The 6,000-nt window shown below is 40.9% G+C and overlaps 1 long non-coding RNA gene across 2 annotated transcripts; it reads right to left on the minus strand.

Moving 5' to 3' along the window:
• Positions 1 to 3,488: 3,488 nt before the first annotated feature.
• Positions 3,489 to 5,085, minus strand: LOC122049278. 2 transcript variants are annotated; one of them, XR_006130905.1, is made up of 3 exons: positions 3,926 to 5,085; positions 3,740 to 3,803; positions 3,489 to 3,575 (listed from the first exon to the last, which is right to left on the minus strand). It is a non-coding gene; the product is annotated as an uncharacterized LOC122049278 (long non-coding RNA). The 2 variants fall into 2 exon arrangements; XR_006130904.1 differs by lacking the exon at positions 3,489 to 3,575 and having other exon boundaries at positions 3,737 to 3,803.
• Positions 5,086 to 6,000: the final 915 nt, after the last annotated feature.

Raw genomic sequence — 6,000 nt, forward strand, 5'->3', positions numbered from 1 at the left:
ACATTTGATTAAAGCACGAGTTTTCTCTTAATTACTTAAGAAAGTATCAAAATTCTAACTTGATTTTTCTTATACTTTTCTTAAGTGTGTCAAGTTAGATTAAATTCAACTCTTCAAATTTTGGCACATATATTACTCTTTCAAAGAGTAACCCTACAATCCTTTTCATTTTCAAAGGTTAACAATAACCTTGAAAATGCTCTCAAGTGTCAACTTTAACAAGTTTGGATTAACTACCCTTCCAATTGGAGTTTACACTCTGTAAACCTATCTAGGGTGCAGAGAATATGCTCATAGGAACTCACAACCTATTGGTGCTCCTTGGATACTCTAGGTACTCACTAGGGATGACTTCCCTAGATACCTTCCTAAGGAACTTTCTAGGCTTCTTATAAGCCTTGGTCGCCTCTACTAGGTCACTTCTAGGAATAACTTCCCTTGTAACCTTCTTTGTGACTTTATTAGGCCTTTTTGGAGCCTTAGTCACCTTTACTAGATCAACTTTAGGGATGACCTCCCTTGTGACCTTCTTTGTGACTTTGTTAAACTTCTTAGAACTCTTAGTCACATTTGTCTTGTCAAAAGTACTCTTAGGGATTCCTTCCCTAGTATCTTTGACTTGGCCTCTACACCTAGGGTTGGCCCCATAGCTATATGGAACCCTATGAAAGGAAGTCACATCCTCCTTGGCTTTAGGTTTGTATCCCAAACCCCTATTTCCATTGGATGACTCTTGTCTAGCTTTGCTTAGGTTATGCTCATTTTGACCCCTAAGCATGTTTTCCATTCTTGCTAAGGTCCTTTCTAAATTATCAAGTCTTGTCCTCAAGACTTGATTTTCACTTCATAAATCCCTAAATTTTGGTTTTTCATTTAATCTTTGAGCATTTCTATTTTTAGGCTTATATCTAAAATCCTTGGTGTTATTGCCTAAGTTGTTATTTACCTTCCTAACCTTAGGTGTGGTAAATCTAGCATGAGGAGGAATATATTTATCCTTAAGGTTATCATGCCTCCTATTCTCATGATAAATAGCATTAAGATGATAAGAGTTATTTCTAGCATGCTTTTTATCATGTGTCAACGGAATGGATTCATTAAATGATACCTTGGTTTTTACCTTGGAAGCTCCCTTTTTCTCCCACTTCTTCAAGTGCGCCAATTTCTTGAGCTCTCCTCTCCTTGGGCACTTTGTGTGGTAGTGACCACACTCACCACATGTAAAGCACCTAATATGCTTCTTCTCCTTCTTCTTCTTCCTACAACTCACATTAGTTTCTAAATTAACTTTAGTGAGTTTAGGGTTTACCTTCTTTACCTTCTTGAGCGAAGGACACCTACTCTTGTAGTGCCCTATCTTACCACACTCAAAATATTTGATGTGGTCCTTTGTGCTCTTCTTGGTAGTTTAGGTAGAGGATTGAGCTTCCAAGATCTCCTCTTCCTCGAATTTCTCTTCTTCCTCTTCACTTGAAGATGTGGACTCTTCCACTTCTTCATCTCTTGAGGATGTGGAAGATCTCTCCTCTTCCACCTCTTCCTTCTCTTTCTCTTCCTCCTCTTCCTTTTCCTCCTCGAATGTTGACCTCTTGTCAACATCGGATTGGTCATTCTCTTCTTGGACCAATGAGTCATTTCCTTGGGCTCTTCCACTCCTTGGATTTTTATAAGGTCTTCATGATAGGCAATGATATTTTTCCAAAGATCACTTGCATTTGTGGTTTCACCTACACTCAACAAAATATTAGAAGGTAGTAAATTATGCAAAATTCTCGTTACCTCCTTGTCCGCCTCCGATTGCTCTCGTTGCTCTTCGGTCCAATGTCGAGGTCAGAGGCGCTTACCCTTCTTGTCCGTAAGAGCTTCAAATGGGTCACTCAAGACAACCCATTGGTTCCAATCCATTTTGAACCATGTCTCCAACCGCTTCCTCCAATAATTGAAGTCTTCTTTGTCGTACGGAGGTGGAATTCGGATATCCCATCCGAGCGGTCCTTCGAACTCCATCTTCTTTCTCTCTTGGCGGTTAGTCCGTAGAAGAGCGACCTAACTCTGATACCACTTGTTGAGACATTGACGTCCGCTAGAGGGGGGGTGAATAGCGTCTCACCCAAATCGATCACTTCCTATAATGTTAGTTCACAATGGAAATACAAAAACAAATACTAACAAGAGAAAACAAACCTAACACGTTGATTTAACGTGGTTCAGAGATAAAGCTCCTACTCCACGACTGTCTGTAAGGTGGACGATCCCGATCCGTCGGTGGATGATTCCCCGGAAGACATCCAGCTAGCTCAAGCTCCTTGTCGGTGGAGAAATCTCGCCACAAACACTTGAATACAAGCACACCGATCACACGAAGGCTTGGGAGACTCTAATAGGCTTTAACCAAGTCTATTTCGTCAACCATGCCCAAGCACCTCGAGCTCTATTTAATAGGCTTTAATAGAGCTCGAGAGGAAAACACTAAGCTGTTTTCCCGCTACCAGTCGACTGGTGTATGCACCAGTTGACTGGTCCTTTAAGTGAAGCCGACCGTTACCCAACGTTCGGCTACCAGTCGACTGCTACAGTGTACCAGTCAACTACTACAGTAACCAGTCGACTGCTACAATGTCACAATAGTACTGCTACAGTGTCGCTACAGTACTGCTACAGTAAATCCTAAAACACATAGAATTTTGCCCTGAGTACAATCACTCAGTGCTCGTCCTCGCCCGACCAACCTAGACCTAGCCTTCTAGCCTCCTCCATCAGCCTCGCGTCCCTCGGATGTCTCCCCATCCTTCACGTCTTGCCTTCTGGAGCTTCCTTCGGCCTTGTCCATATTGTCGGGTCTTCCTTTGCCAAGAGGCTCCTCACCTCCATGACTTCATCCATTGCCAAGTCACACTTGGACTTACGTTGCCAAGACTACATGCTTGGACTCACCCCGCCAAGACTCATTCTTGGACTTTCCTCCTTTGCCAAGATCACACTTGGACTTTCCTTGTTGTACCTGTATCCTGCATACTTACAATGCATATCAAATACAACAATAAACCTAACTTAAACCTTTGTCCAAACATCAAAACCTAGGGATCAAAAAGGATTTTTGATGTGGGCCGACCTCGAAGACAGCTATCTGCATGCTTACTTCTACTAGATATACTGATCAAAAAGGATTGTCGGCTTGAGACTGGGACAAAACCTACACTGAACTCTTTTTTCAAGAAGTTAGTCTGCATCCTAAAAGACATGAGGCTTTATCAAGTATAACCAGCAATGCTGGGAAGAAAAATTAAGGAGTCAAAAAGTGGAATAATAAGAATAATAATATACATAAAAACAATTGTTTAGTTTCCTTCCACTTTCTTAACTTTAATGTTTCCTTATTTTTCCTTTTACTTGTCTTTTTTAAAAGAGATTAAAAAATGTGGGTGGCCTAGTGTATATTGACATGAATATGAATGTAAAGAAAAATGAGAGATGTGGAGATTACATATCAATCGGCAGCTAACACCAATAACTACAGCCTGTGAAGTCATTGTTTGCATTGCATCAAGCAAACTATAAAGTAAACGTTGTTTCCCCTGCATACACATGTATCAAAAAGCTCAAAGATTTAGAATAAGGCAAAGGCCATTGCATAATGAGATAAAAATGGAACAACAAAGGAGGATTGACAAGGGAACAAAAGCAAGTAAAGAAGTACTTGCACAGAATTCTGTAAGTGGCTAAAAGTTACTACACGTACCTGAGCAAAAAGATCAAACTCATCCAAGACAAAAATTATTGATTTGTGAGATAATCCACACTCCCTGTCCATGGCAAAATACAAATAGATGAAAATTCAATCAGAAGTTCAGAATGCCAAGGAAAAACTTCTCAGACTTTCAAGTTTGAACATGAAAAATACAAGTTGGTGGAAACCTGTACTTACTTTAACATATCAATCATGAATCCAGCATTGTCATATGATGAAGCCTAGAAAACACAATGAGATCTAGAGTTCATACCTTGGATGACTATAAAGTAAAAAGCAGAAATTATAAAATTATACAAATTCAATAAGAACTATTTTGCGGATAGCATGCACTCTTCTTGTTGTGCAGCTGCCGACCTAACCAGTTCCTTGGACATGACTACTACCACAAAGTCTGCCGAAGTAAAGAAGGAAAACACACATGGAGTAGAGAATTTATTTAAGGATTTAACATCTTCATTGCAACCTTTGACTCAAATCAAAACCTAGATAGATGTAACCAGTCCCTTGGAAAACCGTACCAACGAAAATGCTCAAGTAAAAAATGAAACCACACATGGAGTTGAGAGCCTAGCTGAGGATCCAACATGTTTTTTTAATCCTTCAACTAAATGGAATCCTGAAACAGTTGTGAAAGATGATATTATGAGCCTCTTTGAAATGGTAAATCCTGTTTTATTTTATGCTTCTGTTTGTTGCTACAAATCCTTATAATTGGAGTAAGTCATAGAAAACACATATTATGTGGATCCAATCAGACAACAAGTAAACTACTATTAGCAGTCCAAGAGGAAAGAAGGAGAAAATTTAGAAACTTACTTCACGGCATCATGTAGCTCACCTTTTCAATTTTTCACTTTCAGCATCCTAATTCACAATTTACAGGATAATACTTTCACTGTATCATGATAAAGCTAAAGCTAAAGTATTTGCCAGTTACACTAAAGCATCTTCCTTCTCGCGAATCTGAAATCTCCATCTTAAAACCGAAAGACACATACCGGGCTCAATCCACGTACTCGAACTCATCCTCCTTGAGATGAGAGATGAACTTGATTGGGCGGGGTTGCCCTTCGACCTCGATTTTCCGGAGCCTTCTGCATGTGGTAAACCTTCAGCGGCACGATGACGCGAACCCTTTTCCCGATCTTAGCCGCCGCCAGCTGCTCCTCTTCCTCTATTTCGGCAGAAGAAGAGACGTCAGCGGAGAGGACGGTTTGGCACGTGACACGGAGTCTAGCCCTAAAAGGGAGGATGATCGCGGTGGGGCAGGGGCGGAACAAAGAGGGGCGAGAAAGAGGGGCGATTGTAGCGGCGGAGGGGAGGGACTGGAGGAAGAGCGACGAGGAGAGGGCAGCGGCTGCGGCGGTCGCCAACGTCGGCATTATCGGGAATCCGATGTCGAATCTGGACAAGAGCGGGCAGAGAAGGGATAAGCAAAGAGCTCCACAATTTTAGGCGATCCACATAATATGTGTTGACGGAGAGGAGTTCAGAGGAGTGGTTCACGGAGAGGGGTTCGCCAAAGAGGGGTTTGTCGGAGAGGAGTTAGATGCAGAAGGCCGCGTGAGATGAGGAGTTGGGAGAAGGGTTCGGGATAAAAAACGATCGGAAGATAGGAGTTGGGAGAAGGGTTCGGGTTTTCTACTCTTTACTTAGATCCAATGGTTTGTATTAATCAAAATTTAGATGAGAACTTAATAATAAACAACACTTTTTAAAAAACGTTGTCGTAGACACTAAAAAAAAGTCTAATAGACAACGCTTTTTACGAAGCGTTGTCTTTGACCCGTAAAAATCACTAATAGACAACGGTTTTTAAAAAAGCGTTGTCTATTAATAAGAAAATAATGAAATAGACAATGCTTTTCACTAAAAGCGTGGTTAAAAAAAAATAGACAACGCTTTTTATAAAAAGCGTTGTCGTTTAAGTGTTGTAGAATCTCAATTTTCTTGTAGTGTCCCTAGCTTGTTCTGGAGTTTTATTCACCAAAGCTCCCCCAGCTGTCGCATCTATCATACTTCGGTCCATAGGCAATAATCCTTCATAGAAGTACTGAACTAGTAACTGCTCACTAATTTGGTGCTGAGGATAACTTGCACATAACTTCTTGAATCTCTCCCAATATTCATAAAGTGTCTCTCCCACCACTTGTTGAATTCCACAGATACTCTTCCTGATAGTAGCGGTCCTTGAAGCTGGAAAGTATTTCTCTAAGAAAGCCCTCTTCATATCAATCCAAGAGGTAATA

Source organism: Zingiber officinale, chromosome 2B, assembly GCF_018446385.1.
Source record: "Zingiber officinale cultivar Zhangliang chromosome 2B, Zo_v1.1, whole genome shotgun sequence".
Classification (NCBI taxonomy): domain Eukaryota; kingdom Viridiplantae; phylum Streptophyta; class Magnoliopsida; order Zingiberales; family Zingiberaceae; genus Zingiber; species Zingiber officinale.